Here is a 13,933-nt window from a genome sequence, read left to right as displayed (position 1 = left end):
TCGAAGAAGTAATGTCCACCTTTACTTAGTTGAAGATTATGTCATAAATCGGATATTGTGTGGTCATCTCATGGCGGAAACAGAAAGATCAACTTCGCTAAGATTATCGTACTGAATACCCGTGACTAGCGAAGTGTATTCGGTAACATGTTGATCAGAGAACCTTTGTCCATATAGTCGAGGATGTATTCTTATATTACCCATGGTATTCGTACAATGAGTCTATCTTATTCATATATAATTGAACAGGACTCAATTAATCTTTAGTTCCTCATTTTTGGCAATAAAACAAGTTTGCAATAAAATAATTCAAGACAAAAATGGCATAATAGTAAAGGAAATGAATGAATTGGGTAAACTGTAGCTGCAATATTGTAGCTCAAAAGACTTTTAGACAGAATATGGTGTCGTCTTTAGAGCTACAATTGGTGCCTATTACTGCTAATGAAGCAAAATTATGATTACGCAAACCATTATAAAACGTTTGTTTGCATTTTATCGTACTTTATTTGATATTGCTTACCTACTAGGCAATAAAACTGAACCATATAAAATATCAAATTCTCATCGAGGCATTATTTTTTTACATAATATATATGAAGGGCTTTCTGAAGGGAATTTATACGGCAAGTCCACAAATTGTGAATCTGACGTCTTGTGTGCAGTACGGTAGATATTAAGAATGCTAGTTATGTTTGTTTTGGACAAAAATGATATGTAAATGCATGTATACGCATAAAATAATTGGAAACCTACAAAAAAGTATAGAAAACTGTGCCCGAGTGATTTTCGGAGGCAGTGCTCCACTACGACACATAGGGACCAATTCGTACCCGGCCGAAAGGTATAGCAGGCCGGGTACGTATATTCGTTCTAGGTAAACTGATCTCCGTATTTCACAAGTTTACATAAACACAAGAGGAAGATGATATGTTATATATGTAAAGCTAATACGGGTCAGCTGGCAGGAATATCGGTAAATATTCTGTGAATATGTAATGTCACTCTATATCAAACCAATTTCTATCGATTCGGCTGCGGGGAGAATATCACGTTAGTGCATCAACCGGATCGATACTGAGTCAGATTTCGGCCTATAGTCGGAGCATTAAGACATAGAGAACGCCAACAAGCTAGTGAATACCTTTCCGGAGATTTGAAAGATGTGATACCACAGTCATTCTACATAGAGCACATTATGTTTAGACGGCAGACTGAAAATTTCCAATGTTTCAGGTACTTGTTTCATTACTAGCCTATTACACTGGAAGAATGCTACTACTGTGTGTGTAATATATGAATTTTTTATAACCCCAGAAGATCAGTAGAGTGTTTCTCGATCGTGTTGTGGCTGAACGGGAGTCCACGTATAGGATATCAATAGGATGTCCGTTTAGTAGTATGTATGAATATGTACATTTAATCATCATTTTGATTGCTACCGTTGTACATGTATTTAGCTGAACAATCCGATAATCATACTGTAGCCTACATCAACAGTGATCTCATTGATCTACTCGACGTGTGCTGAGATTCCTCTGCGGAGAATATAAATACGGAAAATATGTCGGCAACACCAATTGAAGCAATACAAAAATCCTACGAAATCCGCAGGTAATAACTTCATTATATTTTTTCTTTCATTCATTCATCTTTATCCTTATTATTTTGCGACCTCAGTTTCCATCAATGTCCTCGCCAATCTGTTTTCAGTTTCCGTCGTCAATATCATCGCCAATATTTTACCGTACATTTCCTTTTCCATTTTCCTTTGATTAATTCAGTTCGAGCAACATCCTCGCCAATCCATGATCAGAATGTCCACCAATTATCTCGCAAATCTTGATTACAGTTTCATCGACATCTGCCAATCTTTGATTTTAGCTTCCATCGTTATCCTTTCCATTATTTGATCTCGGGTTCGATCAATATCCTCTGCATCATTTTAAACTACCCTCGTCACTCTTTGATCACTTTCTTGCTTTGTAATGTTAGGCTATCATTTTCCATTGCTTGTTTTTTACATAACATAAAGATGTACACTGTTAACACATGATTTTATAACCCTGGTCATTGCTAATAACCTAAAATCAATTCAGGTCAATTAGTAATTATAACTATATTGTATATATTGGTTTGGCTGACTTTCACTTAGGGTGACCTACAATGTAACAGGCTAAATGAACTTAAGTGGTGAAGGCTACAATTTTTGTAAGTGAACATAGCTAATCTAGATTTAATTTAAATTATTTTTAATTAACGTTAAAAGGCCCACTACCTTTCCGAAACACAAATTAAAATGTTCTTTAAACCAATTATAACATTAGAAAATACATATCGGTTGCCTTTAAAGATATCGGTCTCCTTAAATACATACATGTGTATGGATTGCCTTAAAACATATCGGTTACCCTGAATACATATGGATTGCCTTAAATACATATCGGTTACCCTGAATACATATGGATTGCCTTAAATACACATCGGTTACCCTGAATACATATGGATTGCCTTAAATACACATCGGTTACCCTGAATACATATGGATTGCCTTAAATACACATCGGTTACCCTGAATACATATGGATTGCCTTAAATACACATCGGTTACCCTGAATACATATGGATTGCCTTAAATACACATCGGTTACCCTGAATACATATGGATTGCCTTAAATACATATCGGTTACCCTGAATACATATGGATTGCCTTAAATAATATCGATTGCCTAAGATGAGCTTACAACACTATATACACAAATGTAAGTTTCCCTGCGTAATTTATGTTACATGTAACAGTGAAGAGTCATTTCGCTGTTTTGCCGTCTGGTGCAGTAATATTCAACGAGTGCATGGTAATTAGGACGACGGCGGAAACATACTGGTGATACGACCCGTGTTATGAAAATTAGCATTTTATCTATTGTTCAGAAGATGATAATTGTAGTATTAAAGGTAAAGCTAAAAACTTTTGCTTCATTTTTCATTTCAACAAATTTTATTGCAAATAATATGCAAATGGATTTGGCAACAGGCAAAGCCTATTTTAGCCATCTCCAAACAAATCCGGTATAGTACAATTATCAACAACAATATTTTACAACATTTTAACATTACATTATGAATGAATATTATTATTAGTGTATCTCCCCAACCTATCATAGTAGAAAAATCTAAAAAAAAAATTTAGTTTCAGATATATATTCTGATATGCATTGCAATAAATATGTATTTTTTTCTTCATCACAATTGTCACAGCCATGCAGTAGAGTTTTTGCGTTAAAATGCGAGTGGGGGATATTAGAGTTATGTATTTTGGTTCTGAGTGATGATCTTTGTTCATTAAATAAAGGACATATGAAAAAGATAGTGTTCGGCTGTTTCATTACCAAGGCCACAAGAACAAATTGGAGAATCTCTCAAATGATCGCGAAATAGGTCAGAATTTAGATTGCTAGAGGAATTTCTGAGCTGGCACAGAGTAATATTTATAATTCGAGAACCTTTGTTTATAAAGGTATTTGTTATATCAGGTTCCATTTTATTAATGTTAAAAAGGAGTGTTTTAAATTGTGCAACAGTATTAACATTCGATAAGTCAAAGTTTAAAGCGAAAGAATTAAATTCTCTAAAGGTACTTGGAAAAAAAACTAGTATAGTAACTTGCAGTTCTGCACATAGGAATATTAAAATATCTTGTCATCCTTAGTGGATATCTCTCATTTTCAGGCTGATATAAAAAATGGTTGTACAATTTCAATCAAATGCTGTGGAGCAAATCCACGGAGTATCTTAAACATAAGAATAAGTTTGTGTTTTTGACGCCGATCAGAAAGAGATTCCCAAGCTAGTTCTTTATAAAGTATATCATGGGAGGTACCTCTGCGCAATCCCGTTATAATCCTAGCGGCTTCTAGTTTACATTGTTCAGTACAGTTATCCCATAAAACATCAGCATATTCTAAAATAGGTAAAATATAACTTTTATAAATGTTTAAAAGAGTTTTACGTGACACTCTTTTTTTTAATGTTTTTAAAATATTTAATCTTTTAAATGCTTTCTGGTATACATAATCTATGTGGTGAGTCCATTTACAGTCGTCAGAAAGTAGAACTCCTAAATGTCTATGTGTGCTAGCTGTATGAACCGTGTTATTGTCAAAGTATATATCGGGATGAATGACGTTTCGTTTCCTTGAAAATATTAATGATTCAGTTTTTTGTGGGGTTAAACTTTATGTCCCATTTCAGAGCCCAGGTACTTATATTCGAAAGATTTTGTGAAAGTGTATGGGCAGCATAGATTTGGTTATTATCAATTACTTCACTAATCGAAGTGTCATCTGCAAACAATTTGCAATCACTAGTAACAATATTAGTTATGTCGTTAATATATAATAGAAATAAAAAAGGGCCTAAGACAGATCCCTGAGGGACTCCAGCGTTAACAGTTTTAAATGTAGAGAAAATGCCTTCAGTTAAAACACGTTGCTTCCTATCAGTAAGATAATTTCTAAACCACCCTAATAATTTCCCTTTAAAGGCTCACTACCTTTCCGGAGCAAAATTTAAAGGTTTCTAAAAATCATAAATATCATAAGAAAATATATAGGGATGGCCTAAGATGAGGTTACAACACCAAACATATGCAAGTTATCCTGCGTAATATATGATAACAGTTGGGTTTCATCCCGCTATTTTGCCTTTTGCTGCAGTGATAATCAACTACCGCGCGGTATTTAGCACGACGGCGGGAAACATAAGACGACCCGCGTTATGAAAATTAACATTTTATTTATCTAAATTAAATTGTTAAGAAGACGATGATAAGTGTAGCATTACCGGTAAGTTGCTAACTTATGCGACTCTATAAAATAATCGATCTCGTTTTACATTTCCATTTTAAAAATTAAAAGCTGTTTCGGAAAGGTAGTGGGCCTTTAAAACCATAAGATTCTAATTTAAATAATAGTCCATCATGCCACACTCTATCAAAGGCTTTACTTATATCACAGAAAACAGACCAGACTTCTTTTCCTTTGTCTCATGAGTTAGTGATATTATTGTATATCGAAAGAAGTTGGTTCACAGTTGAATCACCGGGAATGAAGCCGGACTGATGTTTGGTGATTACTTCACAGTCACGTAGGTAATTATAGAGATACTTAAAAATTACTTTTTCTATTATTTTACTGAAGCAAGAGGTGATAGAAATGGGTCGATAGTTGGAAATATCATTTACATCACCTTTCCCTTTGTATATGGCATTAATGTTAGCAGCTTTCCATGGCAAGGGAATACAACCGGTTTCCATAGTTTTATTGCAGAGAAGGGTAAGAGGAATAGAAATAGAGGGTGTCAATAGTTTTATGAATTTTGGGACAATACCATCAGGTCCCGCAGGTTTCTTTTCATTAAGATTAGAAAGCTGATCTTTGATATCCTGTTCAGTAAATACAATATTGTCAATCTTAAAAGGAAACTCGGGAGGAGGGGGAAGAGGATCAAGATCATTAGAAGAAGTGGAGATTGAAGAGAAGTATGTATTTAGGTGTTCCGCTTTTTCAAAAGGATGTTGGAGAAAAGACTCATTGTGTTTTAGAGGGGGGATAGACGTTTGCTTATTATCAATTTTTAACAAAGATTTAGCAATTTTCCACCATTTATCTGGAGACAAGCTATTATTATTTAACGATGATTCAAGTTTCATGAAATAATTTTGTTTTGTTTCTCTAATTAGGTTAATAGTTTCATTTCGAACTAATCTGTACCTTTCCCATTGAGTAGGGGAGTTTGAATTAATAGTTTTTTTGTGAATGCGGTTCCTCTGTCTAATTTTTAATCTAATTGTGTTTGTAAACCAAGGCTTATCATTCGGTCGCACTGTAACTATTTTTTGTGGTACATGGTCATTTATTTGTGTGTTAATTGTTTCAACTAGAATATTATTAAATTCGTTTACATCATTATTTTGTGAGCTAGATATCCAGTCAATATTACTAATATTATTCATTAATCCTATCAATATCAGCACCATCATATTCATATATCGTTTTCTTATATGCAGTTTGTCTATATACTGAATATGATATACAGAAGTTAATAAGACAATGGTCACTGCAAATCGGAGCAAGAACATTTGTATCCCTTATAAGGTGATTGTTGTTAGATAGAACAATGTCAATAGAAGAAGAAGAAGTAGGAGTAATGCGAGTGGGTTCTTTAATAAAACTGTTTAGATTATGTTTTGTAAGTAATCGGCCTAGATGAGAGTGTGGCTGAAGGTTTGACATATCAACATTTATATCACCAGTTATAACTACATCATTATTATTATTATCAAAAACAATATTAAACATGTCATCTAATTTTCGCCAGTATTCTACATTAGATTCTGGTCTATATATACACCCTAGTAAGAACTTATGGCTATCTACTAAAACTTCTAACCAAATAATTTCAATATTGTTAGACTCCAAATCTCTTCTTCGCTTACAGATTACAGTATCTCTTGTATATAATAATGCCACCACCAAATCCTACCTGACTATCCCTTCGATGAAAACTACTAAAACTGTCTAAAACAAGGTCAGAGTCCGGAACTAACGGGTCAAGATGTGTTTCAGTAAGACATATTATATCATTTTCAGTCAGCTCACTATCTATTATATCTAATTTATTTCTAAGTGATCTTACATTAACATGTGAAATTTGGAGAGTGCGCAGAGGACCGGGATTTTGTTCGATATCATTACACAATAATAGAAACTTTATAAGAAATAATTTGAATGCCAAATTTTTTCCAACAAAAGAAAAAATATGAATATAAAGTATATCATAATAAAATTGCTTGAATGTTAGATATGATTTGTAACTTCCATGCATATCATGTGCCCATAGCTTGATAGAAATTTTACAATCCATTAACCGGTATCAAGAAAGTATGGCGCTATGTGGTACATGAAATACATGGAAGAAAAGGTATTGCAAAATAGACAGGTCATGGGGAGGAGATACACCATCAACAACATAACATAAACAAATATATACAAAACTAAGATTAACATGAGAAAGGTTTTTTTTTTTTACCTGTATGGGGTAGAGTTAAGATTTCATTTACATGTTGTTTTTTTTTTTTCTTTTTCAAGGAGATAATGAATATACTTTCATCAAATTAGCGGTCTATATACTTATAGTAACCACATGGTTAGGTGGAGAACGAGATATTATTAATCCAAAATAAAATTTCGCGTGTCAGCGTTTGCCATCACAGTAACATTTCCTGCGCAACTAACAAAAAACCAGGCGATTCCATTTTGAGAAGGTAAGATAGCTTGTGTAATGCTAGCGTATAATTATATGAAACCGACCGTGACGGCATACCCATGTGTTTACTATAGATACATGAAAATACACTGTAATATTTGGAAGTCCAAACTATAATAGCCATGATTATGTTGTATATAACATTAGAGAAGTGAACATGCATGGTGAATAAATTTAAACATGATTTCAACAGATGATGCACTGTTGTGTAATGCATATGTACACAGAGGAATAATCAAAAGTGCAATTTCAAAACTATAATAATTGATTACAGAATCTACATTTGACTCATCAGTTTATAGCAGTTTAAAGTTGTGAAAAAAATAAAAAACTAATAAAATAATCTTACAAAAGATACAGTTTTGATGCTACTATTGTGAATGAGTACGTGAGGGCGTGGACATACATGTAGAACACTGACACATGTGTACAATCACATACAAAGGACAAACCGGCTCGCGCGACGACCCTGCACGCGTACGTGTTCCGTCAAACTCGTCATGTACTCATATATTCTGAACGTATGGGGACAAAATGCTTGTCAACAAATATTTGCATATCTATATGATAATTGTTCTGTTAACTAGTTGTACACAAATTTAACTTCTGCAGATTATTCCAGTTTATACTTTCCATTGTAAAAATCATAATAAAGTATCATTTTTATAACCATTTAAAATATTTTATAGATGTCTTTTTTTATGTATATGGAACAACATGGACTTGATCAAGTGAACTTAGTATCATATATAAGATATAGATATAGATGATATATATATATATATAAAGTGGAATAATTGATCAAGAAGTTAGATTTCGATTTACAACTAGATTACAGAAACATAATACAGAATACAGATAATTGGAACAATGGCACAAGAAATTACATTTCCTTTTATGATATGTATGGCTCTTTTAACAGATACAATACACTTTGCACATGTAGCTATATAGTTGCATACATAGATTTCCAAAGAACCATTGAATTTACTTCTAATTATAAGTGTAGCTGCGTAATTACCAACTATTATCAATTACTAGGATTTTCTCACAAAAATAAAACAAAATTAGAAATACTGGCACTTTTGTGTTTAGCTATATACATTTATAACTTGTAAATTTTCTAAAACATATAATTTGAGACTATAAATCAAACATCACTAAACATTAATATCAAATTATGATAGTAGCATTCTTTAAGTTTAGATTATGTTAAAGAGTTTATTTGGATGCCGTGGCACGTTGATCGAGGGTCCTGGGCCCGGCCCGTCTTGGAGGGGGGTCGGGATAGCTATGCAGATCACGGAGAGAAGTACATGGGTCTGCTACGCTGCTGATTATCACGAATAACAATACGGCCATCAATTGTCCACGTACCAGATATGTGTTTGTTCTTTTTTAACCACAGGGCCTTGTGTAAACATCCATCCGTTGTTTCGTCAGCGCTTCATTAATATAGAGGGCCGGGGGTTTAATAAAGTTAGGTGGTTGTTGATCAGCCTGATCACCTTTATTAGAATTAATGAGGTTGAATCTCGCCTCATAGACTGAAGCCCGGGTGCGATACGATATGAAACGGACAATAATGTCTCTGGGTCGGTCGGGATTTTTTTGGTCCAACTCTGTGTGTCCTACTGATATCACCGGGTACAACAGCTACACCTAGCGCGTTATTACAAGCATTCAATATAAGGTCATCAGTACACTCGCGTTCACCTTCCGGAATCCCACGAAATTTGAGGCAATTACGGCGGGAGTATTGCTCCATGTCATCCATACGATCTTTCAAAGTTTCAATCTCAGTCTTCAGACTATCAATACCCATTGATGCTTGTAAAGTCTGTTTAAACAGATCATTATCCATGAGTAAACCAACGACATGTTTGATTGTTTGGGGGTCCTTCAGTGCGCTCAGTGTATCGACACTGCTTTTAACCTTTTTAGATAATTCTGCTGCCATTTTCAGTGGTAGAATTCAATTTCAAAAGATAAATGTCAATCCAAAACAATCAACACAAGCAGATAATTTGGGTATTTATACACGTGTAAAGTCAATATGTGTACGTACTCACGTCTTGATATGTACGGGTATGCACGCTTTTTACAGGTGTTCACTCAGGTATGCAGCGATAGTAGATAAATAGTCAATATCATGAGATTGTCTCAATAATTCAAAGTAAACAAATATATGGATAACAGTACATCACTTCTCATCTGTACTCACGTTCTTATATGTTCATTATCCAAATGAAATCACTCCCCATACAGATTTTTTGTCGGAGCTACTTCATACCACAGGGACTTGTAACGTAGGTTGTGAGAAAGTCTGTTGTGTATACATGTGTACTAGACCTAAGCTTATATACTATATAAAAAGGACCTTTTATATAGTATATAGGCCTAGTACACATGTATACACAACATACTTTCTCACAACCTACGTTACAAGTCCCTGTGCTTCTTACCAGCTCAGGTAGCACCATACCGGAGATGTACCTTTTGCTTCTCTACAAAATTATCAAATGTTGTGTCCTGCAGGTAGCCTAGAGGCGTTTAGAACTGATCGCAAAAGGCGACTAAGTTTAGGATATTGTTTTTTCTCTTTCTTTGCTAACTTTCTTCTTTTTCGTGTCTACCTTGACACCGCCTCACTTTTGGCCTTCGGTTAGGAGCTCGCCCCTGTGAGGTAGGCTTGAGTTTTTCCCCCAGACAGAGATATACTATAATGAGAGGTAAACAAAATGTCAGCCACCTAAGTTTTTATGGTGGAATCATGATCAACATACACGACATGTTGTCAAATATATGCAAATTCAATTTGATTAAAATACAAATCCTTATAACCACTCCGTTCCATAAAGGATCTGACAACATCCCGTAAGGGGTCATGTTCGAATGACCTTTGTACACGTGTTACATTGATACATCAATTGACAACGCCATTTTCGTCCCAGTATACTTAAACAATTAGGTTTGTTGTGGCTGATTGGGCAAGATGACTTTTTTTCAAACAATTTCGTTTGTCCCCTTAAAGTCACATTCAAGATTCTGGCAGCAGCAATTTGATTGGCCATTTTTAAAGGTCACCTGGACATGACCCTAATGGGATGTTGTCAGATCCTCTTATCCAACACAGTGATAATAAGGATCTGTATTTTAATCAGATTGACTCAAATTGATACATGTAGCATACACATGGCTGGCATTTTGTTAACCTCTCAACTACATGGATTTTTTTGTTTTTTTTTTAATAAAACCGGAAGCGATGGTGATTTGCTGCCGTTTACTCAGCTGAATGTGTAGTCGGAGGCCATTACAAATGTGTGAAATAGAAGGGTCTCAGAAGTATTTCATTGTCATTGATGAAGTTTCAACAAATTCTGTTGATGTGTCTCAAGTTATCGTCCGGAAACTAAAATCCTTTGTGAAACAATCTATTATTACGTAACAGCGACCTTTTGTAGTTGGACCCTTTTGACTCCAAATTCAATCCCAAAACTTTTATCTTCCCGATATGCTACCATTTCTGGAAACCACAATCCGGACCAGACGGGAAAAGGAACTCAGACAGGACCATGACAGAGTGGAACAAACACATGTTAGTCCCTTACGGTCCTTTACCGGACAGGGGGCTAATATATATATTTGCCGTCCCATAAAAAACTATGTTTTATTATGGACATGAAGTACTCGGATTGCACATTACACTAAAATGCAAAACAAGTTTATTATTTAAAGGATACTATTTAAAACTCTTTACTCGTTGCTTATTTTATGAGGATGACAAACCCAAATGGAGCACGATAATATTTTCTTAGAACTATTAAAATTCACACCCAAAGGTACAGATACATATAAATTTAACCGTGTTGTTATCCGCCGTCAAAATAATCAACCAGCCATTCAGAAAAAAGCCGTCGAGCAGCTCTAATCCAGCCCTTTTTTCTCCATGACATCACAAGAAATAGTTCCTATATTTCAGTTATTTAAGGTCAAACAGGAAAAAACACGTTTAAAAAATATCTCTGTTTTATTGGATGTCTCCGATTGTTTCGTACATGTGTAATTTGTAAGGATTGGCACGTGATTTTGTGAAATGTCAAAAGAAGTCCGCCAATGTTATATGTATCCATACGCACTGAATCGGTACGCGTTCTGCACTCAGGTTATTGGGAAATAAACAGATCTGCCCTGTGAACTTAGGTTAATAATACAGAAACAGTGACAATTGTAAATATTAATTTTTATGTTAATTGGACATATATTTAAATAATTAAATACCAAGTATCGGTCAAACATGTACGTAAGTGTCAGACTGTCAGTGACCATGTCCCGCAAAATAGGACTTTCAACAGCGTATACTAATTAAAAGACAACTTTCAGCATACATTTATTTCAATGCTGCTTCATTTATCGTCTTCCGCTTACCTTCGTGCGTAAACTTTCCACATTTTGATCTTCTTCTCACCATTGCACGAAAACCAGCATGTTTCCAAATACCATAAATTTGGTTTGGTTCTGGTGTTACTTTGGTTTTTTACTTAACGTCCTATCAACACCGAAGGTCTTTTAATGGCGGTTTTACTTAATACGACCGTGTTTATGCTGCTGCGGAAGACTTTTATATTCTTATGTGTCTCATTGTGATTGCGGAATACCTTATTTTCTTTAAAATACTAGCTCATTGAAACATGATGTAGAGCAAGCACCATATCCTACCTGGTTACAGGCAACACACGCGACGAGTCCACCAAACCCATAACGTTTGTGTACGGTATTGAAAGCGTTACTAGCATATGAGTCATCGACATGCTTCAGGGCTGACATAAAGAAATGTTTATGTCAATAACAAAGCTGCTGATACAACTAAGTTCTCTCTCCACCTTAGGACTGACGCAAACTAATAGAAAACGATACAGTATTATTATACAGTGTCTGCAAATTGGCCTAGGTACAAGGTCTTTACAGCAGCTTTTCTCTCTCTTAGAATTCCTTATACGTTACACAGTACCAAATAATATGTTTCAATTTCGAATAAAATTTCATATACTCCCTATTGCTTTTCAGTGGGTTTTTTCCCCTTTTTCTTTATAGTTTTGACTTTCTTTGTAGTTTTGGCGTTCTTTGCCATTCTAATGCTAATCTCTGCTAACGGAATAAATCGCACTTTTTCTTCGTTTTACAGTATTTGGAGCTAATATGTGATATACGTGTCGGATTGTTTATGGCAAACTAATCGGCTTTATTCCATGCTTATTTTTTTGTTGTAGGTATGGTGCAGCCAATTTCTTCTACGTAACTTTATTTGGCGTGACACTAATGGTTGGACTGTTCTGTATATCACCACAATTTTGTTTCTGTAAACCCTATAACAGTTAGGTACTTCTACAGAGAAGCCAACGTCAGCGACAGGCCAATACGGGTACACTACTACAATCGACCACCATGGGTAGGATTGAACATTTTCGACGAATGTGATAGTAACTGTTACCTGACCGCTGAGGGGCCATTCGTACCAGGACAGTGAAGTGGTTGTATTTCACACTCCATATGTCAAAGAATCACACCGTCGAAGAGAAGGGGACAAATCTGGGTATTCCACTCTTTGGAGCCGCCATGGCTTAATTGGTGCAAATTTGAAAGCTGGAAACGTGAATTCAATTGGACAATCACCTTCAGAAGAGATTCGGATTTTCTCTATACCTACGGTAGGATTCAAATGCAAAACAGTAAGTGAACTCACTTGGGGAAAGAGAGATACAGAAACTACGCGAGTTATTCGACAAGAAACGTGGAGAGATTGCGTGGATGGTTTTCTCACTGTGGCACTCCAAGCAAACGCGACGACTATGTGACTATATTAAAACGCCTGACCCAGTTGATATATACGGAGGATGTGGAGACAAGAGGTGTGCTCGGTCGATAGGTCAACAGTGCTACGACTGGTATAAATTTTATCTGTCATTTGAAAATCAGTTATGTGAAGACTACATAACTGAGAAAGAGTTTCAAAATTTTCAGTTTCTTCGGTGGCTTTGATACCCGTCACACGTGGTGGTGCTAATTATTCCATGTTTCTTCCCCTGGATCATATATAGACTCGTCCGAATTCCAACCTATTTCTCGTCTTAAAGACTATATTGTTTCTGTATCAAAGAACGCTACTAAATTTTTTAGAATATATGAAATGGAGAAAACACTATCAGGAAAAAGCAGATCATCGGAAGCCATTCTGCGAACTTTGTCGTCGGCTTCATTCAAAGGATAAAGTATAAATATAGACGGGTTTATGCTGATATAGGGGAATGGCAAAGAAGGGACAAGACAACCCGGACAGTATGTAAAGAGAACCCCAAGGACTTGTTCTAGATAGATCAAATGAAAACACTCGATAATAATGGTCACGTTCATTTCATGACAGACTATGTACACCAAATAGATAGATAATTTACGAGGTGCAAAATAATAATAAAAAAAGTATGAGTAGAAATAAAAATAAAAACATTATCATTTTGAAATAGATTTGGTTCACCAAACATCATTTGTACACGATGTACGTTAATTAAAAAATGGCATGCGTCTTCACAAAACAAAAATCCGACTTGT

The 13,933-nt window shown here is 35.1% G+C and overlaps 1 pseudogene; it reads left to right on the top strand.

The window, feature by feature from the left end:
- Positions 1-367: 367 nt before the first annotated feature.
- LOC138312172 (alpha-(1,3)-fucosyltransferase C-like) lies at positions 368-13,696 on the top strand (annotated as a pseudogene).
- Positions 13,697-13,933: the final 237 nt, after the last annotated feature.

This window comes from Argopecten irradians, unplaced genomic scaffold (assembly GCF_041381155.1).
Source record: "Argopecten irradians isolate NY unplaced genomic scaffold, Ai_NY scaffold_0232, whole genome shotgun sequence".
NCBI classification, from domain to species: Eukaryota; Metazoa; Mollusca; class Bivalvia; order Pectinida; family Pectinidae; genus Argopecten; species Argopecten irradians.
This window is presented reverse-complemented; position numbering and strand designations above follow the sequence as displayed.